The sequence below is a fragment of the Tachysurus fulvidraco genome, chromosome 4 (assembly GCF_022655615.1).
Source record: "Tachysurus fulvidraco isolate hzauxx_2018 chromosome 4, HZAU_PFXX_2.0, whole genome shotgun sequence".
Taxonomy (NCBI): Eukaryota; Metazoa; Chordata; class Actinopteri; order Siluriformes; family Bagridae; genus Tachysurus; species Tachysurus fulvidraco.
Genome location: NC_062521.1, coordinates 30,787,993 through 30,805,190, shown reverse-complemented (window position 1 = coordinate 30,805,190; position 17,198 = coordinate 30,787,993). Strand labels below are relative to the sequence as shown.

Genomic DNA, 17,198 nt, shown 5'->3' with positions numbered 1-17,198 from the left:
TCTTTATTAAATACAAGTGTTTGGACTACTTAGTAAATAAATTAATTAATAAATAATTATATATATATATATATATATATATATATATATATATATATATATATATATATATATATATATAAAACTACGTAAACATACATTACTGAAAGTGCTGCTTCTGTGGTTGGTTCTTTGATCGTTGTAGCATTTGTATTGGATGCAATGGCAGTGGTTTCTTCATTAGCTGTTGAAGGTACAGTTTTAGTTAATTCTCTTGTTGGTGTTGTAGTAGATGTCATTGTTGTAGAAGTGGTTGTTTCCTGAATTGTACTTGTTTGGGTAACAGTACTTGTCATTGCAGTAGTTTCTGCTGTTGTTGAAGCTTGTGTTGTCTTTAAAGTTGTCGTTACAGATTCTGCTCTTAGTGTTGTAGTGGATGCTTCACTTGCAGTGGTTGTCCCTGGAATTGTGCTTGTTGGGGTAAAATTTGTTGTTAATGCACTTGATTCTGGTGTTCTTGGTGGTGTTGTAGGTTGTGTTGTGTATAGAGTTGTCATGGCAGATTCTGCTGTTAGTGATGTAGTGGATGCTTCAGTTGTTGCTGTGGTTGTCTCTGGAATTGTGCTTGTTGGGGTGCAAGTTGTTGCCAAAGTGGTTGTTTCTGTTGATGTTGTAGGTTGTGGTGTGGTGGCAGATTCTATTTCTGCTGATGATGTTGGTGATTTAGGTTGTGGTGTGTATAGAATTGTTGTGCCCGATTCAGTTGTTGCTGTTGTCATGGATGTTTCAGTTCTTGAAGTGATTGTCACTGGAATTGTGCTTGTTTGGGTAACAGTAGTTGTAACTGTAGTTGTGTCTGCTGATGCTGGGGGTGTTGTAGGCTGTTTTGTGTATAGAGTTGTGGTGGCAGATTCACTTGTTGGTGTTGTAGTGGATGTTTCAGTTGTTGGAGTGGTTCTCACTGGAATTGTGCTTGTTGGGGTAACAGTTGTTATCACTGCAGTAGTTTCTGCTGATGTTGGTGGTGTTGTAGCTTGTGTTGTGTATAGAGTTGTGGTGGCAGATTCTGTTGTTGGTTTTGGAGTGGATGCACTAGTTGTCACAGTGGGTGTGTCTTGAATTTTACTTGTTGGGGTGCTGGTTGTTGTCAACGTGGTTGTTTCTGCTGATGCTGGTGGTGTAGTTTGTGTTGTGTACAATGTTGTGGTGGCGAATTCTGTTGATGGTGTTGTAGTGGATGTTTCAGTTGAAACAGTGGTTGTCACTGCTGTAGTTTCTGCTGATGTTGTTGAAGCTTGTGTTGTGGATAAAGTTGTGCTGGCAGATTCTACTGTTGGTGTTGTAGTGGATGCTTCACTTGTTGTAGTGGTTGTCACTGGAATTGTGCTTGTTGTGGTAACATTGGTTTTCACTGCAGTAGATTCTGCTGATGTTGGTGCTGTTGTAGGTTGTGTTGTGTTTAGAGTTGTGGTGGCAGATTCTGTTGTTGGTGTTGTAGAGGATGTTTCAGTTGTTGGACTTATTGTCACTAGAATTGTGCTTGTTGAGGTAACCGGTGTTGTCACTGCAGTAGTTTCTGCTGATGTTGGTGGTGTTGTAGGTTGTGTTGTGTACAATGTTGTCGTGGCAGATTCTGTTGTTGGTGTTGGAGTGGATGTTTCAGTTGTAACAAGAGTTGTCACTGCAGTGTTTTCTGCTGCTGTAGTTGTAGCTTGTGTTGTGTATAATGTTGTAGTGGCAGATTCTGTTGTTGGTGATGTAGTGGATGATCCAGTTGTATCAGTGGTTGTCTCGGGAATTGTACTTGTTGGGGTGCTGGTTGTTCTTAGTGTGTTTTTTTCTGCTGATGTTGGTGGTGTTGTAGGTTGTGTTGTGTACAATGTTGTGGTGGCAGATTCTGTTGTTGGTGTTGTAGTGGATGTTTCAGTGATAACAGTGGTTGTCACTGCAGTAGTTTCTGCTGATGTTGGTGGTGTTGTAGGTTGTGTTGTATATAGAGTTGGGGTGGCAGATTCTATTGTTGGTGTTGTAGTGGATGTTTCAGTTGTTTTAGTGGTTGTCACTGCAGTAGTTTCTGCTGATGTTGGTGGTGTTGTAGGTTGTGTTTTGTACAATGTTGTGGTGGCAGATTCTGTTGTTGGTGATGAAGTGGATGTTTCAGTGGTGACAGTGGTGTTCACTGCAGAAGTTTCTGCTGATTTTGGTGGCGTTGTAGGTTGTGTTGTGTACAATGTTGTGGTGGCAGATTCTGTTGTTGGTGATGGAGTGGATGTTTCAGTGGTAACAGTGGTTGTCACTGCAGGAGTTTCTGCTGATGTTGGTGGTGTTGTAGGTTGTGTTGTGTATAGAGTTGTGGTTGCAGATTCTATTGTTGGTGTTGTAGTGGATGTTTCAGTTATTGGAGTGTTTGTCACTGCAGTAGTTTCTGCTGATGTTGGTGGTGTTGTAGGTGGTGTTGTGTATAGAGTTGTGATGGCAGATTCTGTTGTTGGTGTTGTAGTGGACGTTTCAGTTGTTGGACTTGTCAATGGAATTGTGCTTGTTGGGGTAACAGCTGTTGTCAGTGCAGTAGTTTCTGATGATGCTGCTGATTTTGAAGGTTGTGTTGTGTATAGAGTTGTGGTGGCAGATTCTGTTTGTGTTGGAGTGGATGTTTCAGTGGTAATAGTGGTTGTCACTGCAGTAGTTTCTGCTGATGTTGCTGTTGTTGAAGGTTGTGTGGTGTGTAGAGTTGTAGTGGCAGATTCTGTTTGTGTTGGAGTGGATGTTTCAGTGGTAATAGTGGTTGTCACTGCAGTAGTTCCTGCTGATGTTGGTGGTGTTGTAGGTTGTGTTGTGTATAGAGTTGTGGTGGCAGTTTCTGTTGTTAGTGTTGGAGTGGATGTTTCAGTGGTAACAGTGGTTGTCACTGCAGTAGTTTCTGCTGATGTTGGTCGTGTTGTAGGTTGTGTTGTGTACAGTGTTGTGGTGGCAGTTTCTGTTGTCAGTGTTGGAATGGATGTTTCAGTGGTACCAGTGGTTGTCACTGCAGTAGTTTCTGCTGATGTTGGTGGTGTCGTAGGTTGTGTTGTGTATAGAGTTGTGGTGGCAGATTCTGTTGTTGGTGTTGTAGTGGATGTTTCAGTGGTAACAGTGGTTGTCACTGCAGTAGTTTCTGCTGATGTTGGTGGTGTTGTAGGTTGTGTTGTGTACTGTGTTGTGGTGGCAGATTCTGTTGTTAGTGTTGGAGTGGCTGTTTCAGTGGTAACAGTGGTTGTCACTGCAGTAGTTTCTGCTGATGTTGGTGGTGTTGTAGGTTGTGTTGTGTACAATGTTGTGGTGGCAGATTCTCTTGTTGGTGATGTAGTGGATGTTTCAGTTGTAACAGTGGTTGTCACTGCAGTAATTTCTGCTGATGTTGGTGGTGTTCTAGGTTGTGTTGTGTATAGAGCTGTGGTGGCAGATTCTGTTGTTGGTGTTGTAGTGGATGTTTCAGTGGTAACAGTGGTAGTCACTGCAGTAGTTTCTACTGATGTTGGTGGTGTTGTAGGTTGTGTTGTGTATGGAGTTGTGGTTGCAGATTCTGTTGTTGGTGTTGTAGTAGATGTTTCACTTGTAACAGTGTTTGTCACTGCAGTAGTTTCTGCTGATGATGGTGGTGTTGTAGGTTGTGTTGTGTATGGAGTTGGGGTGGCAGATTCTGTTGTTGGTGTTGGAGTGGATGTTTCAGTTGATGGACTTATTGTCACTGGAATTGTGCTTGTTGGGGTAACAGGTGTTGTCACTGTAGTAGTTTCTGCTGATGTTGGTGGTGTTGTAGATTCCGTTGTGTAGAATGTTGTGGTGGCAGATTCTGTTGTTTTTGTTGGAGTGGATGTTTCACTGGTGACAGTGGTTGTCACTGCAGTAGATTCTGCTGATGTTGGTGGTGTTGTAGGTTGTGTTGTGTATATAGTTGTGGTGGCAGATTTTGTTGTTGGTGTCGTAGTGGATGTTTCAATGGTAATAGTGGTTGTCACTGCAGTAGATTCTGCTGATGTTGGTGGTGTTGTAGGTTTTGTTGTGTATATAGTTGTGCTGGCAGATTCTGTTGTTGGTGTTGTAGTAGATGTTTCAGTGGTAACAATGGTTGTCACTGCAGTAGATTCTGCTGATGTTGGTGGTGTTGTAGGTTGTGTTGTGTACAATGTTGTGGTGGCAGATTCTGTTGTTGGTGTTGTAGTGGATGTTTCAGTTGTAACAGTGGTTGTCACTGCAGTAGATTCTGCTGATGTTGCTGTTGTTGAAGGTTGTGTTGTGTATAGAGTTGAGGTGGCAGATTCTGTTGGTGTTGGAGTGGATGTTTCAGTGGTAATAGTGGTTGTCACTGCAGTAGTTTCTGCTGATGTTGGTGGTGTTGTAGGTTGTGTTGTGTACTGTGTTGTGGTGGCAGATTCTGTTGTTGGTGTTGGAGTCGATGTTTCAGTGGTAACAGTGGTTGTCACTGCAGTAGTTTCTGCTGATGTTGGTGGTGTTGTAGGTTGTGTTGTGTACTGTGTTGTGGTGGCAGATTCTGTTGTTAGTGTTGGAGTGGCTGTTTCAGTGGTAACAGTGGTTGTCACTGTAGTAGTTTCTGCTGATGTTGGTGGTGTTGTAGGTTGTGTTGTAAACAATGTTGTGGTGGCAGATTCTGTTGTTGGTGTTGGAGTGGATGTTTCAGTTGTAACAGTGGTTGTCACTGTAGTAGTTTCTGCTGATGTTGGTGGTGTTGTAGGTTCCGTTGTGTAGAATGTTGTGGTGGCAGATTCTGTTGTTTTTGTTGGAGTGGATGTTTCACTGGTAACAGTGGTTGTCACTGCAGTAGATTCGGCTGATGTTGGTGGTGTTGTAGGTTGTGTTGTGTATAGAATTGTGGTGGCAGATTCTGTTGTTGGTGTTGTAGTGGATGTTTCAGTTGTAATAGTGGTTGTCACTGCAGTAGTTTCTGCTGATGTTGGTGGTGTTGTAGGTTGTGTTGTGTATAGAGTTGTGGTGGCAGATTCTGTTGTTGGTGTTGTAGTGGATGTATCAGTGGTAACAGTGGTAGTCTCTGCAGTAGTTTCTACTGATGTTGGTGGTGTTGTAGGTTGTGTTGTGTATGGAGTTGTGGTTGCAGATTCTGTTGTTGGTGTTGTAGTGGATGTTTCAATGGTAATAGTGGTTGTCACTGCAGTAGATTCTGCTGAAGTTGGTGGTGTTGTAGGTTGTGTTGTGTATAGAGTTGTGGTGGCAGATTCTGTTGTTGGTTCTGTATTGAATGTTTCAGTTGTAACAGTGGTTGTCACTGCAGTAGTTTCTGCTGATGTTGGTGGTGTTGTAGGTTGTGTTGTGTACAATGTTGTGGTGGCAGATTCTGTTGTTGGTGTTGAAGTGGATGTTTCAGTGGTAACAGTGGTTGTCACTGCAGTAGTTTCTGCTGATGTTAGTGGTGTTGTAGGTTGTGTTGTGTACAATGTTGTGGTGGCAGATTCTGTTGTTGGTGTTGGAGTGGATGTTTCAGTTGTAACAGTGGTTGTCACTGCAGTAGTTTCTGCTGATGTTGGTGGTGTTGTAGGTTGTGTTGTGTACAATGTTGTGGTGGCAGATTCTGTTGTTAGTGTTGGAGTGGATATTTCAGTTGGAACAGTGGTTGTCACTGCAGTTGTTTCTGCTGATGTTGGTGGAGTTGTAGGTTGTGTTGTGTACAGAGTTGTGGTGGCAGATTCTGTTGTTGGTGTTGGAGTGGATGTTTCAGTTGTAACAGTGGTTGTCACTGCAGTAGTTTCTGCTGATGTTGGTGGTGTTGTAGGTTGTGTTGTGTACAATGTTGTGGTGGCAGATTCTGTTGTTGGTGTTGGAGTGGATGTTTCACTGGTAACAGTGGTTGTCACTGCAGTAGTTTCTGCTGATGTTGGTGGTGTTGTAGGTTGTGTTGTGTATAGAGTTGTGGTGGCAGATTCTGTTGTTGGTGTTGTAGTGGATGTTTCAGTTGTTGGAGTGGTTGTCACTGCAGTAGTTTCTGCTGATGTTGGTGGTGTTGTAGGTTGTGTTGTGTATAGAGTTGTGGTGGCAGATTCTGTTGTTGGTGTTGGAGTGGATGTTTCACTGGTAACAGTGGTTGTCACTGCAGTAGTTTCTGCTGATGTTGGTGGTGTTGTAGGTTGTGTTGTGTATAGAGTTGTGGTGGCAGATTCTGTTGTTGGTTCTGTATTGAATGTTTCAGTTGTAACAGTGGTTGTCACTGCAGTAGTTTCTGCTGATTTTGGTGGTGTTGTAGGTTGTGTTGTGTACAATGTTGTGGTGGCAGATTCTGTTGTTGGTGTTGAAGTGGATGTTTCAGTGGTAACAGTGGTTGTCACTGCAGTAGTTTCTGCTGATGTTAGTGGTGTTGTAGGTTGTGTTGTGTACAATGTTGTGGTGGCAGATTCTGTTGTTGGTGTTGGAGTGGATGTTTCAGTTGTAACAGTGGTTGTCACTGCAGTAGTTTCTGCTGATGTTGGTGGTGTTGTAGGTTGTGTTGTGTACAATGTTGTGGTGGCAGATTCTGTTGTTAGTGTTGGAGTGGATATTTCAGTTGGAACAGTGGTTGTCACTGCAGTTGTTTCTGCTGATGTTGGTGGAGTTGTAGGTTGTGTTGTGTACAGAGTTGTGGTGGCAGATTCTGTTGTTGGTGTTGGAGTGGATGTTTCAGTTGTAACAGTGGTTGTCACTGCAGTAGTTTCTGCTGATGTTGGTGGTGTTGTAGGTTGTGTTGTGTACAATGTTGTGGTGGCAGATTCTGTTGTTGGTGTTGAAGTGGATGTTTCAGTTGTTGGAGTGGTTGTCACTGCAGTAGTTTCTGCTGATGTTGGTGGTGTTGTAGGTTGTGTTGTGTATAGAGTTGTGGTGGCAGATTCTGTTGTTGGTGTTGTAGTGGATGTTTCAGTTGTTGGAGTGGTTGTCACTGCAGTAGTTTCTGCTGATGTTGGTGGTGTTGTAGGTTGTGTTGTGTATAGAGTTGTGGTGGCAGATTCTGTTGTTGGTGTTGGAGTGGATGTTTCACTGGTAACAGTGGTTGTCACTGCAGTAGTTTCTGCTGATGTTGGTGGTGTTGTAGGTTGTGTTGTGTATAGAGTTGTGGTGGCAGATTCTGTTGATGGTTCTGTAGTGGATGTTTCAGTTGTTGGAGTGTTTGTCACTGCAGTAGTTTCTGCTGATGTTGGTGGTGTTGTAGGTTGTGTTGTGTACAATGTTGTGGTGGCAGATTCTGTTGTTGGTGTTGGAGTGGATGTTTCAGTTGTAACAGTGGTTGTCACTGCAGTAGTTTCTGCTGATGTTGGTGGTGTTGTAGGTTGTGTTGTGTACAATGTTGTGGTGGCAGATTCTGTTGTTAGTGTTGGAGTGGATATTTCAGTTGGAACAGTGGTTGTCACTGCAGTTGTTTCTGCTGATGTTGGTGGTGTTGTAGGTTGTGTTGTGTACAGAGTTGTGGTGGCAGATTCTGTTGTTGGTGTTGGAGTGGATGTTTCAGTTGTAACAGTGGTTGTCACTGCAGTAGTTTCTGCTGATGTTGGTGGTGTTGTAGGTTGTGTTGTGTACAATGTTGTGGTGGCAGATTCTGTTGTTGGTGTTGAAGTGGATGTTTCAGTGGTAACAGTGGTTGTCACTGCAGTAGTTTCTGCTGATGTTGGTGGTGTCCTAGGTTGTGTTGTGTATAGAGTTGTGGTGGCAGATTCTGTTGTTGGTGTTGTACTGGATGTTTCAGTTGTTGGACTTATTGTCACTGGATTTGTGCTTGTTGGGGTAATAGGTGTTGTCACTGCAGTAGTTTCTGCTGATGTTGCTGGTGTTGTAGGTTGTGTTGTGTACAATGTTGTGGTGGCAGATTCTGTTGTTGGTGTTGAAGTGGATGTTTCAGTGGTAACAGTGGTTGTCAAGGCAGTAGTTTCTGCTGATGTTAGTCGTGTTGTAGGTTGTGTTGTGTACGGTGTTGTGGTGGCAGATTCTGTTATTGGTGTTGGAGTGGATGTTTCAGTTGTAACAGTGGTTGTCACTGCAGTAGTTTCTGCTGATGTTGGTGGTGTTGTAGGTTGTGTTGTGTACAATGTTGTGGTGGCAGATTCTGTTGTTAGTGTTGGAGTGGATATTTCAGTTGGAACAGTGGTTGTCACTGCAGTAGTTTCTGCTGATGTTGGTGGAGTTGTAGGTTGTGTTGTGTACAGAGTTGTGGTGGCAGATTCTGTTGTTGGTGTTGGAGTGGATGTTTCAGTTGTATCAGTGGTTGTCACTGCAGTAGTTTCTGCTGATGTTGGTGGTGTTGTAGGTTGTGTTGTGTACAATGTTGTGGTGGCAGATTCTGTTGTTGGTGTTGAAGTGGATGTTTCAGTGGTAACAGTGGTTGTCACTGCAGTAGTTTCTGCTGATGTTAGTGGTGTTGTAGGTTGTGTTGTGTACAATGTTGTGGTGGCAGATTCTGTTGTTGGTGTTGAAGTGGATGTTTCAGTGGTAACAGTGGTTGTCACTGCAGTAGTTTCTGCTGATGTTAGTGGTGTTGTATTTTGTGTTGTGTACGGTGTTGTGGTGGCAGATTCTGTTGTTGGTGTTGGAGTGGATGTTTCAGTTGTAACAGTGGTTGTCACTGCAGTAGATTCTGCTGATGTTGGTGGTGTTGTAGGTTGTGTTGTGTATAGAGTTGTGGTGCCAGATTCTGTTGTTGGTGTTGTAGTGGATGTTTCAGTTGTTGGAGTGGTTGTCACTGCAGTAGTTTCTGCTGATGTTGGTGGTGTTGTAGGTTGTGTTGTGTATAGAGTTGTGGTGGCAGATTCTGTTGTTGGTTCTGTATTGAATGTTTCAGTTGTAACAGTGGTTGTCACTGCAGTAGTTTCTGCTGATTTTGGTGGTGTTGTAGGTTGTGTTGTGTACAATGTTGTGGTGGCAGATTCTGTTGTTGGTGTTGAAGTGGATGTTTCAGTGGTAACAGTGGTTGTCACTGCAGTAGTTTCTGCTGATGTTAGTGGTGTTGTAGGTTGTGTTGTGTACAATGTTGTGGTGGCAGATTCTGTTGTTGGTGTTGGAGTGGATGTTTCAGTTGTAACAGTGGTTGTCACTGCAGTAGTTTCTGCTGATGTTGGTGGTGTTGTAGGTTGTGTTGTGTACAATGTTGTGGTGGCAGATTCTGTTGTTAGTGTTGGAGTGGATATTTCAGTTGGAACAGTGGTTGTCACTGCAGTTGTTTCTGCTGATGTTGGTGGAGTTGTAGGTTGTGTTGTGTACAGAGTTGTGGTGGCAGATTCTGTTGTTGGTGTTGGAGTGGATGTTTCAGTTGTAACAGTGGTTGTCACTGCAGTAGTTTCTGCTGATGTTGGTGGTGTTGTAGGTTGTGTTGTGTACAATGTTGTGGTGGCAGATTCTGTTGTTGGTGTTGAAGTGGATGTTTCAGTTGTTGGAGTGGTTGTCACTGCAGTAGTTTCTGCTGATGTTGGTGGTGTTGTAGGTTGTGTTGTGTATAGAGTTGTGGTGGCAGATTCTGTTGTTGGTGTTGTAGTGGATGTTTCAGTTGTTGGAGTGGTTGTCACTGCAGTAGTTTCTGCTGATGTTGGTGGTGTTGTAGGTTGTGTTGTGTATAGAGTTGTGGTGGCAGATTCTGTTGTTGGTGTTGGAGTGGATGTTTCACTGGTAACAGTGGTTGTCACTGCAGTAGTTTCTGCTGATGTTGGTGGTGTTGTAGGTTGTGTTGTGTATAGAGTTGTGGTGGCAGATTCTGTTGATGGTTCTGTAGTGGATGTTTCAGTTGTTGGAGTGTTTGTCACTGCAGTAGTTTCTGCTGATGTTGGTGGTGTTGTAGGTTGTGTTGTGTACAATGTTGTGGTGGCAGATTCTGTTGTTGGTGTTGGAGTGGATGTTTCAGTTGTAACAGTGGTTGTCACTGCAGTAGTTTCTGCTGATGTTGGTGGGGTTGTAGGTTGTGTTGTGTACAATGTTGTGGTGGCAGATTCTGTTGTTAGTGTTGGAGTGGATATTTCAGTTGGAACAGTGGTTGTCACTGCAGTTGTTTCTGCTGATGTTGGTGGTGTTGTAGGTTGTGTTGTGTACAGAGTTGTGGTGGCAGATTCTGTTGTTGGTGTTGGAGTGGATGTTTCAGTTGTAACAGTGGTTGTCACTGCAGTAGTTTCTGCTGATGTTGGTGGTGTTGTAGGTTGTGTTGTGTACAATGTTGTGGTGGCAGATTCTGTTGTTGGTGTTGAAGTGGATGTTTCAGTGGTAACAGTGGTTGTCACTGCAGTAGTTTCTGCTGATGTTAGTGGTGTTGTAGGTTGTGTTGTGTACAATGTTGTGGTGGCAGATTCTGTTGTTGGTGTTGAAGTGGATGTTTCAGTGGTAACAGTGGTTGTCACTGCAGTAGTTTCTGCTGATGTTAGTGGTGTTGTATTTTGTGTTGTGTACGGTGTTGTGGTGGCAGATTCTGTTGTTGGTGTTGGAGTGGATGTTTCAGTTGTAACAGTGGTTGTCACTGCAGTAGATTCTGCTGATGTTGGTGGTGTTGTAGGTTGTGTTGTGTATAGAGTTGTGGTGCCAGATTCTGTTGTTGGTGTTGTAGTGGATGTTTCAGTTGTTGGAGTGGTTGTCACTGCAGTAGTTTCTGCTGATGTTGGTGGTGTTGTAGGTTGTGTTGTGTATAGAGTTGTGGTGGCAGATTCTGTTGTTGGTTCTGTATTGAATGTTTCAGTTGTAACAGTGGTTGTCACTGCAGTAGTTTCTGCTGATTTTGGTGGTGTTGTAGGTTGTGTTGTGTACAATGTTGTGGTGGCAGATTCTGTTGTTGGTGTTGAAGTGGATGTTTCAGTGGTAACAGTGGTTGTCACTGCAGTAGTTTCTGCTGATGTTAGTGGTGTTGTAGGTTGTGTTGTGTACAATGTTGTGGTGGCAGATTCTGTTGTTGGTGTTGGAGTGGATGTTTCAGTTGTAACAGTGGTTGTCACTGCAGTAGTTTCTGCTGATGTTGGTGGTGTTGTAGGTTGTGTTGTGTACAATGTTGTGGTGGCAGATTCTGTTGTTAGTGTTGGAGTGGATATTTCAGTTGGAACAGTGGTTGTCACTGCAGTTGTTTCTGCTGATGTTGGTGGAGTTGTAGGTTGTGTTGTGTACAGAGTTGTGGTGGCAGATTCTGTTGTTGGTGTTGGAGTGGATGTTTCAGTTGTAACAGTGGTTGTCACTGCAGTAGTTTCTGCTGATGTTGGTGGTGTTGTAGGTTGTGTTGTGTACAATGTTGTGGTGGCAGATTCTGTTGTTGGTGTTGAAGTGGATGTTTCAGTTGTTGGAGTGGTTGTCACTGCAGTAGTTTCTGCTGATGTTGGTGGTGTTGTAGGTTGTGTTGTGTATAGAGTTGTGGTGGCAGATTCTGTTGTTGGTGTTGTAGTGGATGTTTCAGTTGTTGGAGTGGTTGTCACTGCAGTAGTTTCTGCTGATGTTGGTGGTGTTGTAGGTTGTGTTGTGTATAGAGTTGTGGTGGCAGATTCTGTTGTTGGTGTTGGAGTGGATGTTTCACTGGTAACAGTGGTTGTCACTGCAGTAGTTTCTGCTGATGTTGGTGGTGTTGTAGGTTGTGTTGTGTATAGAGTTGTGGTGGCAGATTCTGTTGATGGTTCTGTAGTGGATGTTTCAGTTGTTGGAGTGTTTGTCACTGCAGTAGTTTCTGCTGATGTTGGTGGTGTTGTAGGTTGTGTTGTGTACAATGTTGTGGTGGCAGATTCTGTTGTTGGTGTTGGAGTGGATGTTTCAGTTGTAACAGTGGTTGTCACTGCAGTAGTTTCTGCTGATGTTGGTGGTGTTGTAGGTTGTGTTGTGTACAATGTTGTGGTGGCAGATTCTGTTGTTAGTGTTGGAGTGGATATTTCAGTTGGAACAGTGGTTGTCACTGCAGTTGTTTCTGCGGATGTTGGTGGTGTTGTAGGTTGTGTTGTGTACAGAGTTGTGGTGGCAGATTCTGTTGTTGGTGTTGGAGTGGATGTTTCAGTTGTAACAGTGGTTGTCACTGCAGTAGTTTCTGCTGATGTTGGTGGTGTTGTAGGTTGTGTTGTGTACAATGTTGTGGTGGCAGATTCTGTTGTTGGTGTTGAAGTGGATGTTTCAGTGGTAACAGTGGTTGTCACTGCAGTAGTTTCTGCTGATGTTGGTGGTGTCCTAGGTTGTGTTGTGTATAGAGTTGTGGTGGCAGATTCTGTTGTTGGTGTTGTACTGGATGTTTCAGTTGTTGGACTTATTGTCACTGGATTTGTGCTTGTTGGGGTAATAGGTGTTGTCACTGCAGTAGTTTCTGCTGATGTTGCTGGTGTTGTAGGTTGTGTTGTGTACAATGTTGTGGTGGCAGATTCTGTTGTTGGTGTTGAAGTGGATGTTTCAGTGGTAACAGTGGTTGTCAAGGCAGTAGTTTCTGCTGATGTTAGTCGTGTTGTAGGTTGTGTTGTGTACGGTGTTGTGGTGGCAGATTCTGTTATTGGTGTTGGAGTGGATGTTTCAGTTGTAACAGTGGTTGTCACTGCAGTAGTTTCTGCTGATGTTGGTGGTGTTGTAGGTTGTGTTGTGTACAATGTTGTGGTGGCAGATTCTGTTGTTAGTGTTGGAGTGGATATTTCAGTTGGAACAGTGGTTGTCACTGCAGTAGTTTCTGCTGATGTTGGTGGAGTTGTAGGTTGTGTTGTGTACAGAGTTGTGGTGGCAGATTCTGTTGTTGGTGTTGGAGTGGATGTTTCAGTTGTAACAGTGGTTGTCACTGCAGTAGTTTCTGCTGATGTTGGTGGTGTTGTAGGTTGTGTTGTGTACAATGTTGTGGTGGCAGATTCTGTTGTTGGTGTTGAAGTGGATGTTTCAGTGGTAACAGTGGTTGTCACTGCAGTAGTTTCTGCTGATGTTAGTGGTGTTGTAGGTTGTGTTGTGTACAATGTTGTGGTGGCAGATTCTGTTGTTGGTGTTGAAGTGGATGTTTCAGTGGTAACAGTGGTTGTCACTGCAGTAGTTTCTGCTGATGTTAGTGGTGTTGTATTTTGTGTTGTGTACGGTGTTGTGGTGGCAGATTCTGTTGTTGGTGTTGGAGTGGATGTTTCAGTTGTAACAGTGGTTGTCACTGCAGTAGATTCTGCTGATGTTGGTGGTGTTGTAGGTTGTGTTGTGTATAGAGTTGTGGTGCCAGATTCTGTTGTTGGTGTTGTAGTGGATGTTTCAGTTGTTGGAGTGGTTGTCACTGCAGTAGTTTCTGCTGATGTTGGTGGTGTTGTAGGTTGTGTTGTGTACAATGTTGTGGTGGCATATTCTGTTGTTGTTGTTGGAGTGGATGTTTCACTGGTAACAGTGGTTGTCACTGCAGTAGTTTCTGCTGATGTTGGTGGTGTTTTAGGTTGTGTTGTGTATGGAGTTGTGGTTTCAGATTCTGTTGTTGGTGTTGGAGTGGATGTTTCAGTTGTAACAGTAGTTGTCACTGCAGTAGATTCTGCTGATGTTGGTGGTGTTGTAGGTTGTGTTGGGTATAAAGTTGTGGTGGCAGATTCTGTTGTTTGCGTTGTAGTGGATTCTTCAGTTGCTGCAGTGGATGTCTCAGGAATTGTACTTGTTGGGGTGCTAATTGTTGTCAGTGTGGTGGTTTCTGCTGATGTTGGTGGTGTTGTGTATATAGTTGTGGTGGCAGATTCTGTTGTTTGCGTTGTAGTGGATTCTTCAGTTGCTGCAGTGGTTGTCTCAGGAATTGTACTTGTTGGGGTGCTAGTTGTTGTCAGTGTGGTGGTTTCTGCTGATGTTGGTGGTGTTGTAGGTTGTGTTGTGTACAGAGTTGTGGTGGCAGATTCTGTTGTTGGTGTTGTAGTGGATGTTTCAGTTGTTGAAGTGGTTGTCACTGCAGTAGTTTCTGCTGATGTTGGTGGTGTTGTAGGTTGTGTTGTGTATAGAGTTGTGGTGGCAGATTCTGTTGTTGGTGTTGGAGTGGATGTTTCAGTGGTAACAGTGGTTGTCACTGCAGTAGTTTCTGCTGATGTTGGTGGTGTTGTAGGTTGTGTTGTGTATAGAGTTGTGGTGACAGATTCTGTTGTTGGTGTTGTAGTGGATGTTTCAGTTGTAGCAGTGGTTGTCTCAGGAATTGTACTTGTTGGGGTGCTAATTGTTGTCAGTCTGGTGGTTTCTGCTGATGTTGTTGGTGTTGTGTATATAGTTGTGGTGGCAGATTGTGTTGTTTGTGTTGTAGTGGATTCTTCAGTTGCTGCAGTGGTTGTCTCAGGAATTGTATTTGTTGGGGTGCTAGTTGTTGTCAGTGTGGTGGTTTCTGCTGATGTTGGTGGTGTTGTAGGTTGTGTTGTGTACAAACCTGAGGTTGTTAATTCTGTTGTTTCCTTGCTTGTTGTATCTTGAGTTGTACTCATATTTGTATTTGTAAATTCTGTTGATGTAGTTGACGATACATTTGTAGGGCTTGTTGTTCCCTCTGTAGTTGTTGAATCCAGAATTGTACTTGTTGGAGCATTACTCAGTATAGATGTAGTTGTTTCTGCTGTTGTTTGTGCTTGTGCTGTGTATGCACTGAGCCCCAGCCATAGACATACTGTTTCAAGTGTAGAATATAATTATTTAATCTACTGAAATAAGTTTCGGTCGTATAATTTTGCATTAATTATAAAATAATCGATAAATCTCTTACATTCTGGCATTCAATAGATCAGTTAATGTATGAAGAGAATTCACATAGTATATTACATTAAAACCTGCTTCTATTCTTATGCAATGCCGCTTTGAGACATTGTGAATTGTTAAAACCATATACATATAAATAAGTGTAAAATGATGAATGAAATAGAAATATCACAATTAAATGTGACTATCAATTTAATTACTGTTTTCTACTGACACACACTCACACACACACACACACACACATCCTATTGTTGCATGTTTCATATGTGAAAAAATACATTATTTTATGACAAATAAGTATGATTTATAATTTATTTTAAAAGTATTTATTTATTACATTATAATAATATTTAAAGGCTCTTTTTGTATTTGTTTTGTAATTATTTAATAGATTCACATTCAATCTTAAAATATCAGGTTTACTTACGTATAGTGAGATGAGCAAAACTGATCTTGTCATATTTAGAAAAATCAAACCTGTTGATATTGAATGAGACAAAAATCAGAGCTTTAGTTGTATTATATGTGTAAAATAGTATTTAGCAACTAAAATATTAACAGAAACTATAATATATTTAACTAATGAATATAATAATAAGATTAACAATTAATCCTCTTAATTTATTTTCTGTTATATTTACTTTTACAAGTCTGTTTCCATGAACTATATAAAAACCAATATGAAATAAATAAAAAAGAGCTACATTACCTTGTTTTATTCTTGAAACTCATGACTGTCAAATTTAAACACTGAAAATTTGTCCCTGTAACTCTGTCAGTAATAGCCTTAATGACAATAGAGTCTGTCATGACAATTGGTTCACCCGAAGTGTAAGCAGGCTTTATTAGGTGTGGTTAGAGGTGTAGCTCAACAGGCGTCTTCACCTTTTTATGACAAAAGACTATTTTCCTGCAACTAAACAATAATGGGTTTCATAATGCAGAGATTATTATCAGAAATAAAACTTAGTAAATATGTTAATCACACAAATCAGGAAATTTACTACTGTAACAGTGACCTTAAGACAATAAAACTTATGCATTTTAAAAGTGGTCATTGTCCTTCACCTTCTCATTAAAGCCATAATTATACAAACTGAGTATGTATTAGATATCTAAATTCACATTCAGTACTTGAAATGTTTAAGTCTTTATTTAGGTGGTGTCAAGTGACTTTATCTGTATGATCTATACAGACATTATTTATTAAACAATTTATATAATAATTATGATGATTATTATTATCAGTAGTATCTTTATACAGTAGCAGTATCCTTATACATACATTTTGTATGTATGTGTCTCTTTAGTAGAGAATCTTTTCATCGCTATTATAAATATGTACTCTTAATGCTAACCACAATTCACTGAATAAAATGGCTTAAGATTTCTCCAATTTTAGAACACATATTCTGAATAATATGATAGTGTAATATGTATGCAGATGTATGTCTTTGATTTGATTTAATTATGAAGTTATACAAGAAATGTAAAAAAACAATGAACAATGTAAAAAAAATAAAACGAACAAGCCTCTTGACGTGAAACACTTTGTCACACCCAAATGTGTCTGTCATTGTGCTGTGTCACAATTTTACATAACAATAGTTACAATACAAAGGTCAGACCTTCCATCGTACCTGAAAAATGAGTCACCGGTACTGGAATTTTGTTAGCGTCTTCCATGACCCAATGTTTTGTTTGTAGAACAAAAGTTACACCTTTTTTTCTGTGTTTTAGCCATACAAACATACAAACACACACTCACCTCCACACACTCCTAATCTCTCACAAACATTCACACACTATGGTATAAGCAGTTCTAAAGAGCATATTCCCTTTTTGACCCTTTGAGCATTTTAATATGAATATTCTGCTAACACTAGGTAGAGCCTCACAACAGCTTCACTTCTTGTGGCATGGATCCCAAAGCATGGACTCTTTCTTTAAGAATGCATTTTTGTCATGATTGCATCAAAGAAATACTGAGATGTTCATGTTACATATCTCATAGGCCGTAATGTAATTTACCATATTTTACCAGCCTAATCTTGGAATTTTGTTAGCGTCTTCCATGACCCAATGTTTTGTTTTAATTATGTATCTGTGAAGAGTGATGACAGAGACCGAGATGGCAGAGAACGCGTTCTATTTTCTTTATTCTACAAAAGCACAGTGTTTTGTTGTTATGAACACATTGCACCTTTTCCTAACCTGTCTGTAAACTGTTCTATTTATGTTTATGTTATGTTACTACTGTATGTAAATGGTTCTGCAATGTCTGGAGCTCGCTCCCAAGAATTTCACTCACCAAGGCACATGTGCCGTGGTGATGTGACAATAAAGGTGACTTGACTTGACTTGACTTGACTTGTTATTATGTGTGTATACATATAAAAGTAGACCCTTTACAGATCCGATTGCTCTTATCTGTATGATCGACACTGAATGTGTAATTTAAGTTCATTTCGGGCTTAACAGGAGATTATGCCACAAAACGCGGATACACGTTCATCGACTCCAGAGGGTTAAATTTGTTTGATGATTTGAAACATTAAAGTGTGACAAACATGAAAAAAATATACAAAAATCAG

The 17,198-nt window shown here is 41.5% G+C and overlaps 1 protein-coding gene and 1 long non-coding RNA gene across 3 annotated transcripts in view; both read right to left on the bottom strand.

The window, feature by feature from the left end:
- LOC113646501 overlaps positions 1–17,198 on the bottom strand; it is a 201,010-nt gene that overhangs the window by 26,008 nt on the left and 157,804 nt on the right. The gene's annotated exons all lie outside the window — the stretch shown is intronic.
- On the bottom strand, positions 13,983–15,514 carry LOC113646511. The gene is made up of 3 exons (XR_003441470.2): positions 15,314–15,514; positions 15,032–15,081; positions 13,983–14,515 (listed from the first exon to the last, which is right to left on the bottom strand). It is a non-coding gene; the product is annotated as an uncharacterized LOC113646511 (long non-coding RNA).